We start from the raw sequence: 14,934 nt of genomic DNA, 5'->3' as shown, positions 1-14,934 counted from the left end.
CCTCGTGCGCCAACTTTCGTTACCTTTCTCGTCGTTGAGGGCGCTCGGTTGACCTGTTCGTCTGTCATTTTCATCATCATCAAATCACAAATTAATATAAACAAACTGTACCCAAATTAAAAAAAAAAAAAGATCTTTGCCCAAGTTATACTTCTAAAATTTTGCCTTTTTGTATTTTAGCGGACAGTGTTTATTTTTATAATGTTTTTCTGTCGCCAGAAGACATACCGCGATTCCGCTTTGTGCGACGGCACTGCAGTTACTCGCTGCACATGCGCAGAACAGGTGCTTGTGCATTACAGCGTGGACAGATAAATAAACTATAACGACGAAGAAAAATGACAGAACTAATAGACCCTTCTTATTAACAGGTTTACAGTATCGCCAGGTTACCCGTAGTGTTCGTTCCCTAGCGGCGAAGGCTATGAACTAGAAGGTGCGCGCTGGAGCAGTGCTATCTGTGCAGGTCTGTATTTCAGTCGGTCTTGGACATTACAGCCACTTTCTCATGCTGTGCATAGTTGTCTTCATCAACACATGGTCCCTTGAAAAAAAAAAAAATCGTCTAATGCCCATTTCATATGGCTTAGGGAAACCCTCCAAGGTTAAGCAGACTTGCAATAAAAAGTAATTACTCACTGCCCTCCCCCCATGACAGCCATATTGCTACAAAAAAAGATATGTAGCTTTTCAACCAACGTGTTTTTGATGAAGCTGCATACCTTTTCTTTGCAGCCTTATCTCTGTGCAAGCGAGCCAACGGCCGAGATGGCGTTTGCCTCACTGCTCGACAGATGACGCACCATGTCGAAGCAGCTTTTCGACTCTCTTTTGCGAAAATTGTGCACGCCGCCGAGAGCAGTTTTTCCTCGATTTCGAAAAATCAGGCAGGTATCGATGTTGAATCACTTATCAGATAGCATAGACCATACTTTGCTACTTTGTGAACGTTATTTCAGTTCAAATCGGGCAGTAGATTTTGCATAGGATTTTTTTAAAACCCGGCCCCCAAATATTCAGGACCCTGTATACATCAAGCATTATCGGCAAGTGGCCAGCTTTCACGATACACACGTCTTAGGATCCGGGATTTAGAACTGACATGAACAGTCCTTCCTTCAGGGAGAACGTTGGTCACTACTTTTAATGTAGCCAAGTGGACATGTACCTGCCGTTTTTATCGCAGCTCAAGCACAGGTGACATATAGTTCTGAGCCTTGCCTGCTGCACCAACACAAATGTCGCGGCTCTACAACAGTTGCTGCTGCAGGTGACAAGAACACAATGGGAGCCCGACGACACTGCATCGCGATCACACGCAAATGCAAAAGTTTGTACTCACGATCTCACCGCGTCCCTTCGCAATCCGCGCCGAGTCCCGGAGCCAGTGTTGCCAAATGTCGGTGAGCAAAAGTCGCTAAATGGCAGCGTGAAAGTAGCTAAAAGTAGCTAAAAAAATAAGCAAGGAGCTAAAAGTAGCTAGATTTGTTCGCAAGAATTTTTACTTTATATTTTGCATGTATAACGCATTTATTGGCAGCTCTATTATTGTAAAAATTAAACACAGCTATCAAGACATGGTTTCCTGCAGGCGACTACGCATGACAAGTGCTAACTAACGAATGATAAACGTGCTCAGGTTTCGATTCCGATAATTTAGACAGACGTAGTTTTTGCAAAGCGTTAAGGCTTGCGCGCTAAGAAAAGACGAGCTGCGGATGCATCACTGCTCTGTAAATATGTAAAGAATGGACTTTTATCTACTTTTTGCGCGTACACAGAGGCCTATGAACGGAGAGTTATGAAAGGTTTAATGACTGTCCAGGCGATATCTTCAGTGCGCGACTCGGCGTAACTCGGACCGATGGGCTTCTCGGCCTCTTTCATCCACATCAGCGCTGACCGCGCATGATCCGCAAAGAGAGTCCAATCAGACAGTCGATTCCAGGCGCCTTATGGTCGCCGCGCAGGGAACGTTGAGAGTTTAAGTAATAGGAATGCGTACACAAATGCACAACAGTGTACCGCGAGCACGACTTCGATGCTCGTCGGAGCCCCCGCGCTGCGCGATAGGCGACACCCGTCAGAAGCTGCGCCGCCGCATCAGCCGCATCGCCTCGCCTCTTTACTTTGTGAGCTATTTTTTTTTTTTTTTTCTCGCTGAGGCAGACATGGAGGAAGCTCCATGGAGGCAGAAGGGGCGGCATGTATGTAAGCGGCGCTTTGTATTGCATCCTCCTCTCTGTTTTCAAGTGTTTCCTTCTTTCTCGCAAGTAGAACACTATATCGCAAGCTTGTCTGGTTTGCGTCTTGTTTAAAAACTACCAGATGGCGCTATGTGCCTGACGTCAGTAATTTTCCGAAATGAAGCCAGATTTAGGCTAGATTTCACCAAAATAGCTAGATTTGTAGCTAGACTTTGAAGAAAGGAGCTAAAAAAGCTACTCGTAGCTAAACTAACTTTCTTGGTAGCTAGTTGAGTCCAAAAGTAGCTAAATCTAGCTACAAAGTAGCTAAATTGGCAACACTGCCCGGAGCCATTAGCCAGTAGCAGCCTCCTTCCGAGCCGGCCATCATCATCACCGCAACTTTTTTTCTAGCCTGCTTTCCTTCCTCCATGCCTGCCTATTATTTTTTTGTTGAAAGGCAGTGCCAAAGATAGTTCCAACTACCGCACGATCGCGCTTATTTCGCATGCTAGCAATGTGATATTGAAAATCCTCCAAGGTAGGCTGGAGCAGTATGTGGATCGAAAGCTTCCGGACGTGGAGGCTGGGTTTCGCAAGGGCAGAGGAACTAGAGACCAGATTGCTAACTTTCGCTGGATCATGGAAAAAGCAAGAGAGTTCTAGAAACCCATCTACTTCTGCTTTATTGATTATGCGAAAGCATTTGACTGCGTAGATCACAGCAGATTGTGGCAAGCTCTCCAAGAGATGGGAGTTCCAATTCACCTCATCTGTCTCCTCAGGAACCTGTATGAAGGGCAAGAAGCCACAGTCACATGGTCTTACTTATTGGTTTCCGATTGAGAAGAGTGAGACAAGGCTGCATACTGTCGCCCTGCCTATTTAACATATATGCTGAGTGCATCATGAGGAAGGCCGGTCTGGACGAGTCTTCAGCTGGAGTGAAGATTGCTGGGAAACGTATCAACAACCTTAGATATGTGGATGATACCACTTTAATGGCAGAAAGTGAAGTGGAACTCAAGAGACTTTTGATGCGCGTACAAGAAGAGAGTGAGAAGTTTGGGCTTAAACTGAACATTAAAAAGACAGAGATCATGGCGTCTTGCCCTATCAAGTCCTGGAGCATAAGGGACAAGAAGTGGAAGTGGTGACAGATTTTCTCTTGAGCTCCAAGATTACCCCGGAAGGAGACTGCAGCCATGAAATTAGGAGACGCCTCCTTCTGGGAAGGAGAGCCACGGCTAGCCTTGACCGCCTAGTAAAGAGCAGAGACACACTGCCAACCAAGATCCGTATAACTCGTGCTTCTAGTTGTGATGTATGGATGCGAGAGTTGGACTGTGAGGGCTGACCGCCGAAGACTTGACGCATTTGAATTGTGGTGCTGGCGTTCCAAGGAACTCTTGACGGGCAGAAGATCAAATTAGTCGATATTGTCGACCATAAACCCTGACTGCTCATAGGAGGGTCAAATTCTAAAGTTAAAGCTCAGCTACTTTGGTCATCTGATGAGAAGAGAGGAGTCGCTGGAGAAAGATTTGATGTTGGGAAAGGTTGAGGATCACCGAAGAAGGGGTAGGCAGCAAACGCGATGGTTAGATGGCATCCTCGAGGCGCTGCAGATGAAGTTATGTGATGTTAGGAAGATAGTGAGAGACCGGAAGGCGTGGCATGATATGGTCCATAGGGTCACGAAGAGTCGGACATGACTGAACGACTGAACTGAACTGATTTTAATGCGGTAGCGTTAAGGAGCGCGTGTCGCTGAAAAGCCGGTGTCGTCGGCATCGGCGGCGTTGGCCGTGAGCGATAAATCCCGGCATGTACTTCATAAATAAAAAGCAACTTCCAAGATGGGAATCGAACCAAGGTCTCCGGAGTGTGAGACGGAGACGCTACCACTCAGCCACGAGTTTTTTTTTTTTCTTTATTTCCTGGCTTTGGTTCATACCATTTCACAAGAACACAACACGAATAACACAAAACAAAGTACATATTGGAAGGTCATCATCAGCCAATGTCAGGCTGGCTTCGTCTCAGTACATTAAAACTCCCGCAACGACAGCAAAGGCTCTATCCTTGAGAGCCATTCGGGAGGTTCAGCAGCCACTTTCTGTATGGCAATAAACCAATTCACACTTTCTCGAAAGTATATTCTAGCGGGTCGAGCATCCCTGTCGCAGTGATAGCCCGCCATTCTGGAGCGCCATATAGAGTGGAGGCCCATGAGCATGATTAAATCATACGGAACGCCATCTTCATTATCAATGCTTAAATACCGGATGCCGTGGGAGTCTAGTGGAAATTCTTTCTTTATCGTACGTTGCAAAACATCCCAGAAATAAACCCCTTCCCAACAATGCAAAAAAACATGGTCATTTCTTTTTACCGTGGGGGGCGCACTGTTTAATCTGCACTCAGCCACGAGTTCGATGCTTGAAAGCGGTACAAAAGCGCTTCTAGTGAATGCGGTGTTGCCTTAGAAACGTGACGTAGAACGTTATACTGCGGTGTATATCGGTAATTATGAGCATGTTACTTACAGAAGTCGCAGTTACACGAGTAGCAAAGTATGTTTCCGCTACATTTCTTCTGCGCTCTGCGCACATGCAGAGCCATCTTGCGGCAAACACAGAAGAACCCCTCCTCGCAATGTGCGGCGCTGCCCCGACACGTGGCGCGCCACTCGCCCCTGACGTTTCGCCGTGCACCCTCACGGGTTGTAGAATCAAGCGTCTTTCCTTTCTTTAGATCACTATCTTTGCTCACCCGCCTCTCCCCTTCGGGCCGCGCGGGTACCGGTGTGAGGATGCCCCAATACCCTTGCATTTAATAACTTTTCTCGACGAGGTGCAATAACGCTATCGCGTTCCACTCTTGAAGGCGAAGCTTAAGCGTCCTCCAAATTTTTTTTGTTTGCATTTTGGCGAAACCGTGGGCAGATCTGGAAAAGTGCCGCGGCGTTCTTTGGAAATTAGGTTAGTATTTTGAAAGTGCACTCTGGTTTTTATTTCTCGATTTGTTTAAATGCGCTATGATGGTTCGGGATTTTCTTCCTCTGCCAGGTTTTTCAGGGCCTAATTATTTGTTCCGTTTCGATTTAAAAATGATGACATGCCTCAATGCGAGTCCCAACCTATAGTTGCACGTTTATGAGTTCATATAGTCGCTCGTTGGTTTCGTCTTTGTGGCCTTGAACGCATATTGCAACCGCGGAAGGCCAAGGGACAGAAAGAAATCGGACAGCACGGGGCGCGGAAATTGAATATTGCAGTTGTCGTTATTCTCTAAGTTGATGGCACATACCTACTCATGCGCTCCGTCCCGTTTGTTTTCTTCTTTGTCCTTTGCGGGGTTGTAATATGCGTTAAAGTAATAACCACCAATTAACCCCCCATTTCCCTGTTATCTTTGTGTCTGTCATTAGTCGCGATCGAATGTCTGGTCCTACTAGTGTAGTCTGTCATGCTGTTGGTGTCTAATCAGATTGTCTGGGCCTTTTCATCTTGGCCCCGTGTTTTGCTGCTCGTCCTGATAGTTTCGCAAATGGCAGCATCTAGAATACCGCCATCATCTGTCAGCCAGGCAGCGTCCTACAATACACCAAAGGAAACTTTCTAGTGCCCTCTCTGATGCTTGCTTCAGAGCAGTGGTTCCTTTGTGGTTCCAATTATTGAGTGTGTTGAGCAATCAGCATAATCGTTTGGCATTGTGGTGCACAATATTTGTGAGGAGAACAGATGCTTAAACATATTTGTAATTCATTTAATAAGGAAGAAGTGATTAGATCATTGAATCAGGTAGTGGAAAAATTTGGTCGGTTTTCAGCCCTTGCTAGCCCTGTGAAAGTGATGGACCGGCATCATGATGACCGCACTTCCTACACATGATTCATTTGTCTTTCATTTCAACATCCGAAGCGTAATTGTTTGCATACTATATAAACATTTCTATTTTTTACTCTTTTGTCGAAATAGTGTTTTTCAAAGGAATCTTAGACAAAATGAGGTATTGAAACCTGTTCGTTTCACTTGACGCTGAACTGCCCGCGCCTCCACCCTCTGGTGCCAGTACGGTACACGGTCTGACGCCATGTATGTTGATGCAGCACCCTACCTCTCGCACCCCGCTTATGCTCTGGCCACTGTTTCCAATACACGAACAACCCTCTCTGTTGCCATTATCCCTGCTCTCACTTCCACTGCTGCAGAGGAAGCAGCCATCGCCCTCGCCATTGCCAACACACCGGCCCTTTTCACATTTAGCGACTCGAAGACCGCAGTCCGCAACTTTGCAAAGGGTAGAATGTCTTCCTCTGCGCTCAGCATTCTGAAGCACTCCCCCCCCCCCCCCTTCCTGTCCTATCCAAGTCTTCTGGGTTCCAGCTCATGCAGGGCACTCTGGAAATGTGGCGGCAAATTTCATCGCTCGCGAGATGACCGACCGTCTGTCTTGCCAAAGTGCAGCTAAAGTGTTAAGAAAGGATTGTATAATAAATATGACCATGATGTCAATTTGCAGTCCTCTCAAAGGTCAGCACATCAGTGCATAGCTTTCAGAGCATTAGTAAGAGCTGGATGTGCAATTCACTTCAGTTGAAAGCTCTGCCTGAGCAGAATCTTTTTTTCCCTACATACAAACCCAAAGAACATAACTATGCTCTTCTTTGAATTTTACTGTGTTCAGAGAGCTATCGCAGCTTTACTACCCAGCAGGTGTACATGCCCTGCGAGGGATGCTAAGATAACAGAGGGCTACGGGGTAATTTTGAGAAGCTAGAGTTCATTACCGATGCACCGATGTTATACAACATGTGGGTGTCCTAACATTTAATCCGTGCCAAATTGTGGCCGCTGCGGCCAATGTTTGGCCCGCATCGCCAAGCTCAGATGTCGAGTGCCATAGCAGTGGGGGCTCTTCGTTTACTTTTTAGTTTCATAATGCTAAGTGTGACAATGCTTGATTGCAAGAAATCATGTGGTATACTGCAGAACGGCAACAGCGGGGTCACACTCCCGTTGCAGATTTGAACAAGATGAACTGGTCTTGGTAATCACGAACTATTGCTCGTTCTGCCATCCTGTTCATACAGTGTGGTTTTGTGTAAACATTTTCCTTTTCCTTGAGGCCCATTTGATGGTGCTAACATATCAATGCTAGAATGTGCAATTGCATGATGCATTTTTTAAATCCTTACAACTTTATCTTTAGCTTGGGCATTTCTCAAGTAATTCTACAACTTTAAGTTTGCAATTCTGTGCTAAAGTTCAGGATAAAAATAGCCAATTTAGGTCTTCATTAGCAAACCACATGCATTTAAACAGTGCTTACCTGGAGAAGACAACTGTCGAAGCCTTCATAGAGCGTGTTTGTCATTCTTGAAGCTTGGCACAAACTAGATGAAGCACATTGTATATATATCAATCAGAATGGTGTGGCACTCTGGCCTTTGGGCGAAGGTCTAGGTAAAAAGGTGAAATGAAAGCCATATCTCATCATGCAGGCTGGTATGCTGGCATCTGTGCTGCCATGACCAAAACACACATTCACCACATTTTGTAAAGAACAGCTGTGTAGTCTTGCATCAGGGATCTGCCTCAGTAAATGATCTGGGATGTTGAAACGGTTTGCTTGATTGTATCTTTGCTCACCCCTGCTTGGAGTCCAAACGACTCTGCGGTATTACTAAAGAAATACATAAACTTACTTACAAAAACTTGTTGGTGAAGTCATAGCAAATATTTTCCAGTTTGTGTGTTGAATATTATTAGATACAATCCTATACACTGTGTCATGCTTAGTATGCATAATTGCAGTAGGTGCGCAAGTAATACACCAACAAAGGCATGTCGCTCTGCCGTGTTCCTCTCCTATTCCATGAACCCTCGGTGAGGGTTTTGATAATGATGACATCAGTTCAGTTCAGGCGTTCAGTCGTGTCCGACTCTTCGTGACCCTATGGACCATGTCACGCCACGCTTTCCGGTCTCTCACTATCTTCTTAACATCACATAGCTTCATCTGCAATGCCTCGAGAATGCCATCTAACCATCGCGTTTTGATTTCATGGCTGATTTCATGGCTCCTGATTTCATGGCTGCAGTCTCCTTCCGAGGTAATCTTGGAGCCCAAGAAGAAAAAATCTGTCACCGCTTCCACTTCTTGTCCCTTGATGCTCCAGGACTTGATAGGGCAAGACGCCATGATCTTTGTCTTTTTAATGTTCAGTTTAAGCCCAAACTTCTCACTCTCTTCTTGTACGCGCATCAGAAGTCTCTTGAGTTCCACTTCACTTTCTGCCATTAAAGTGGTATCATCCGCATATCTAAGGTTGTTGATACGTTTTCCAGCAGTCTTCACTCCAGCTGAAGACTCGTCCAGACCGGCCTTCCTCGTGATGCACTCTGCATATAGGTTAAATAGGCAGGGCGACAGTATGCAGCCTTGCCTCACCCCTTTCTCAATCGGAAACCAATCAGTAAGACCATGCCCAGTTCTGACTGTGGCCTCTTGCCCTTCATAAAGGTTCCCGAGGAGACAGATGAGGTGAATTGGAACTCCCATCTCTTGGAGAGCTTGCCACAATCTGCTGTGATCTACGCAGTCAAACGCTTTCGCATAATCAATAAAGCAGAAGTAAATGGGTTTCTGGAACTCTCTTGCTTTTTCCATGATCCAGCGAAGGTTGGCAATTTGGTCTCTAGTTCCTCTGCCCTTGCGAAACCCAGCTTGCACGTCCGGAAGCTCCCGATCCACATACTGCTGCAGCCTACCTTGCAGGATTTTTAACATCACCTTGCTAGCATGCGAAATAAGCGCGATCGTGCGGTAGTTGGAACAATCTTTGGCACTGCCTTTCTTTGGAATGGGGATGTAAACTGACCTCCTCCAATCCTGTGGCCACTGCAGGGTTATCCAAATCTTTTGACATAATGTATGCAGTGTGTTAACAGCGTCGTGGTTGAGGTTTTGAAGCAACTCAGCTGGAATACCATCAATTCCGCTAGCTTTGTTCTTAGCAAGGCTGGCTAAGGCCCATTCAACTTGACTCTTCAGGATGCCCGGCTCGAGATCAGAAATCACAACCGTCCTATGTTGGGTTTGCACATCCGGGTCCTTCTTGTACAGTTCTTCTGTGTATTCCTGCCACCTCTTCTTTATCTCTGAGGCTTCAGTGAGGTCCTTGCCTCGTTTGTCCTTTATCACGCCCAGCTTAGCACAGAAGCTTCCTTTGATATCTTTGATTGTCTTATACAGAGCTCTTGTGTTCCTTAATTGGCTGTTGTCCTCAACTGCTTGACACTGTATGTTCAGGAAGGCATTCTTATCTCTCCTTGCTATTTTCTGAAAATCCGCATTGAGCACCTTGTATCTTTCTCTTTCCCCCATACCTTTTGCCATCCTCCTTTCCTCAGCTATTTGCAAAGCCTCTTCAGATAACCAGTTTGCTTTTTTGCATTTCTTTTGCTTTGGAACTACCTTAGTAGCAACTTCTTGTATTATATCACGAACATCAGTCCACATCTCTTCGGGCTCTTTGTCTTCTAGATCTAATTCTTGAAATCGATTCCTCACTTCCACAGCATATTCTAATGGAATCTGATCCAGATCATACCTGAAAGGCCTTCTAGTTTTCTGCGCTTTCCTCAATCGAAGCTTAATTTTGGCAACAAGAAGCTGATGATCGGTGCCACAATCGGCCCCAGGCCTTGTTTTTACTGCTTGTATAGCGCTTCTCCATCTCTGCCGGCAAATAATATAATCGATCTGATTCCTGTACAGACCGTCCGGTGAAATCCATGTGTACAGGCGCCTCTTGTGCTGTTGAAAATGAGTATTCGCTATGGTCAGGTTGTTTTCTTGACAGAACTCTACTAGCCTCTGCCCAGCTTCATTTGGCTCACCAAGACCGAACTTGCCTGTAATTCCGGATATTTCTTCACTCCCGACCTTAGCATTCCAGTCTCCTATGAGAAAAACGACGTCTGATGATGGGGTGCGGTCTAAAAGGCATTGTAGATCCGCATAAAATCTCTCAACGTCAGCTTCTTCAGCAGCAGTGGTCGGTGCATAGACTTGGATAACTGTTATGTTGAAAGGGTGACCTTGGATCCGAAGTGAAATCATTCGGTCGTTTTTGGGGTTGTACCCTAGCACTGCTTTGCCCATTCTTCTGTTTACTATGAGAGCGACCCCATTCCTTCTCTTGGATTCGTGCCCACAATAAAAGACATAATGGTCGCCGGAGTTAAATTCTCCCATTCCAGTCCACTTGAGCTCGCTGATACCCAAGATATCAATGTTCAATCTGTCCATTTCTCGCTTGACGATATCCAGTTTACCTTGCGTCATAGATCTTACATTCCATGTTGCTATGTGATATATCTCCTTGCAACATCGGACTTTCCGGTCGCTTCCCAACACATCCACAACTGAGCGTCCTTTTGGCTTTAGCCCAGCCGCTTCATTCGTCCTGGAGCTACTAGGAATTGCCCTTTGTTCATCCCCAGTAACATGTGGGACGCCTTCCAACCTGGGGGGCTCATCTTCCGGCGCCATATCGATAATGGTATTGTGACTGGCCATAGGGTTTTCTTGGCAAGAAATACTGGAGTGGGTTGCCATTACCTTCTCCAGTGAATCACATTTTGTCAGAACTCTCTGCCGCGACCTGTCTATCTTGGGTGGCCCTACACAGCAGAGCTCACGACTTCATCGAGTTTCGCAAGCCCCTCCGCCACGACAAGGCAGTGATCCATGAAGGGGATAGTGCGGTATAAAATGACATGTCCATCATTGCAAATTATGGTCAAAGCATTAAAAGCATTCATTTATTTATAACATTCACTGTTGGTGAGCTACTTATTGTACATAGATGGAGTCCTTGATAAGACACTCTTTGACGTCTTAGTGAGGAGCAGAACAAAACATGACGATAGGTTAAGCAAAATACCGGAAATCACCAGTCGCGGCACAATAAAAGACAAGGACATCATCTTTGACACCATGCGTGCTGCTACTGCTGCATATTGATAGGTATTTGTGAAGTTTAAAAATACCCCCGATATAGCAGATGCAAAAATTTAATTTTTTTTTTCAAACTGAACCACAGTTCTTATTTAACATAATGAATCACATTACTTGCTACCATTCATGCTACCATTTATGAGCCTGCAGTCTTCAAGGAGCAAGTACTGTTATGGTTTGCTTACTTGTTTTATATGCTTCATTGTACTTTATTACTCAACCTTTAGTCACACTTGATTTTCACCTTTGTTGTTGTCACCTGTTACACTAATGACCTGCTTTTTATATCCTTTGCTTCCTGTATTCGTCCCTCACACAATACTCCTATTTGGAGCCTGTGAGTATCTTGAATGAATAAATGTGGCTGACATTGCTCAGAATGGAGCAATAAGCAGACAGATGTAGGGAAAATTGAGCGGCTTGTTAGGATACGCAATCGAAAGGCTTGAACAGTCAGCAAGGCAAAGGAAAGCATAAGGGATTTTAAAAAAATTTCTGTTAATGACATGAGTTATTACTGTGACCATAACCATAAAATGGTTGATAATCGTCACCATAAAATGACTATAGTAATTATGTTGACAATAAGAATAAAAATCCTTATGTATTCCTTGGCCTCACTGATAGCTGACTTATTTCAGTTCAGAATGAGCCAGATCACATTATTGTTCAAAGAGAATGATTTCAATGAAACGCAGAGGTAAAGGAACTTGGGAGGGGGGACAAAGTCTCCTTCGTACAAAAAAAAAAGTATGTATGGCTTCTGAGTATTTTAGTTTTTCTTCTGAGTATTTTATAACTTGGCAGCCAGGAAATGCTTTGGCAGCAGCTGCTGTGCCGTGCGCTTGTTCAGACAGTTATAGCTGTTGGCTGCCATAAGCAGAAAAATATTTATATGATGTCATTGTAACAGTTACAGGTTATGCTGGCAAGAGTAAAGCTACAACTTGAAAGCTTCCTGGTTGCTTCGAAAAATGCCCTATCATAAAGTCTTACCATGCCTTCTTTAATTAATTTCCCCATTTTCCTTTCTAAACATGATTGAATCACAGAGCAATATAGGAAAGCTTTTATCTTTACTCTCCGATTTAATATTTTCGCTAAGCAGTTTCAGTGTCTGTCCCAGAACATTGCAGCATTGTAGCTAAAAGACATGCGTGATTCGAACAAGCCACCACAGTCTTTCGTAGCGATGCCAACGCCGCTATTCCAACTCTCTGTGGCTTTATTTAAGACCAGCACCTGTAGCAGCTCCGCGATGAGCAGCACCACGAATGGTGCGCTCTACGACATGTCATCTGGCAGGCAGCCTGATACACGAGGGACGCAGAATGCTGCCTCATGAAGAAAGAGGGAATGTTACAAAAAATGATTTTGTCAGCTTTTCGTCTTTAGGCGCTACTCATACAGTACTTTCCTCCACAGAAGCAGGACAGGTGTGATGGCTAGTCAATGGGGAGAGCAGGAAAAGCACAAGAATGCTGAATTGGGCGAGTTGGTGCATTTGCATTTTAGGAAACGTCGCAAAGAAGACAAGGACAAAATAAGGGATACACACATGAGCGCTTACTCACAACTGAATTTTTATTGGAAATGCTAACAGAATATACAGTGTGCAAAAAAAAAATTATCAAAGACATGAAATAAAGGAGGTGAATTGACAAAAATTGTGGAAAAAGCAAGTCTAGAAAGATACACAAAACACGTGAAAAAACTACTTGACAACTGATTCAAGGTAAGTAATCTCTACTTTTGTTAAGTTAATGGATGCAAGCCTTTGAACACAGAATTGATTGAAAACTACAGAAGCTTGCTGAATGTACGCGGGCAAAGGTTCCAAAATTAACTGGCCGGGTGGGTTATCGGCAGCTTGTAGCTGATGATTTGCCCGACACCAGAGGGGACGCACTAAGTGCAACTTCCTTTAGTGTTCAACATGGCCCGCCCTCCTAAGCTGGTGATTTTACAGTAGAACTGCAGGCGGTTTAGAAGGAAGAGGGATTCGCTACAGCAATACATAGATTCATTGGATAAATTACCAGATATTATTGCACCGCAGGATGTGAATACGGAAGCTAAACTCAGACCATACAGCACGCATCAAAACAACTCATCCACATGCATTTTGGTGCATAAGGATTGCACAGCTGTGACAATCGAGCTGGAGTTAGTAACTGAGGTGGAACATACATTTATTCAGCTATTACCAAATGTATTGTACTAGCAGAAGTGCATATGTGTTGAACATATATAGTCGACTGAAGAACAGGGGGCGTCTTTCGATGAGATTTTCTAATAGGCAGCAATTGGCAAAAAGTGCACCTGTCATCATAGTTGGGGATTTTAATGCATATAGCTTCTTGTGGGGTTATTGTAAGGAGAATATTAAGGGCAGGAAACTCGCAGCCATTTCAGAACTAGCATTGGCGATTCTTACTGACCCGCAGCATCCCATGAGGATTGACAACAGTGTCTCGAGAGATCCATATCCAGATCTCTCTGATTAAGGGAGCTAGAAACTGTGATTGGCACAACACATACACACACAGGAAACCTTGGGGAGTGACCAATGCATTCTTAAGATCTGCTTCGACTACAATAAGCATCGCAAACCGAGAGGGCATGCCCTGCTCACGGACTAGTCGTTCCGAAAGGCGGAAGACTACGCTTAACGCGCCCATTGAAAAGTACGAGGAGTGGGCAGAGTCATTGCTGGAAGTCAGGGACCGCTTTACACGTACGCTTCAGACCTCAGAAGAAGCTCCGGCCATTGACAACCACCTACTACATCTATGGGAGGCCAGGAGAAGTCTCACACGGCGGTGGAAAAAGCAAAAACATAACCGCAAGCTGAAGATCAAGATCGCGCAATTAACATTACAAGCAGAAGAGTATGCACGGACCCTGGCCAAAAACAACTGGTTGGCTAAATGCGACTCGCTGCAAGGACACCTTAGCACCAAGGCGGCTTGGCGTCTTAGATGTGTGATAGAGCCTTCCAAGTCGTGTGGGGATCAGCAACATAACCTCAAGAGAGCCCTACATGGCTTTGCAGGCACGGACCAGCAGCTGGTTGTAGCCCTCACCAGCAAGCACCTATAGCCTTGTATACATAGACTCGACAGCACCGGGTCGAGTAAGCGTCGAGTAAGCGAGGTCACCATTACTCGACCCGATTGGTGTCTACATGAACTCTCTTTCTAGCAAGTAAGTATCGCAGCGGCGCGTAGCGTCGAGATTTGTAGTTATTGTGCAAGTTTGTTGCTCGTATTTGATTCCGTTGCCTTTTACTATTGAGAGCTTTGAATATTATTTTATATTGTTGACGAGGGCTAAAAAGCATTCAACTTTGCTGACGCTCCTCGCCGCTCCAGTTGCTTTTTAATCCAAGAGTTCGTCATAACTCGACACCCTGACTCGACAGCGTCTACGTGCTTTTAGACAAGCCGGTCAAGCTAGTTAACCTACCCCCTGCAAGCAAGTTAACGCGACCCGCTCCGCGGCTATTTTACTCGACCCGACTGGGTATACATGAACCCGACAGCTAGTTTTTTTACTCGACAGGCTTACTCAACCAGACTCTGTTAAGTCCATGCATATACAGGGCTTATGTACAGTGAAAGACAACAAGCCAATAAAAGATTATGAGGGCATGGAGAATCCAGACCTGGATTGAGAGTTAAATATCGAGGAAATACAGGTGGCGCTTATGGCC

The sequence above is a fragment of the Amblyomma maculatum genome, chromosome 1 (assembly GCF_055883805.1).
Source record: "Amblyomma maculatum isolate TAMU_Amacu chromosome 1, ASM5588380v1, whole genome shotgun sequence".
Lineage (NCBI taxonomy): Eukaryota > Metazoa > Arthropoda > Arachnida > Ixodida > Ixodidae > Amblyomma > Amblyomma maculatum.
Note: the sequence above shows the minus strand (reverse complement) of the source record.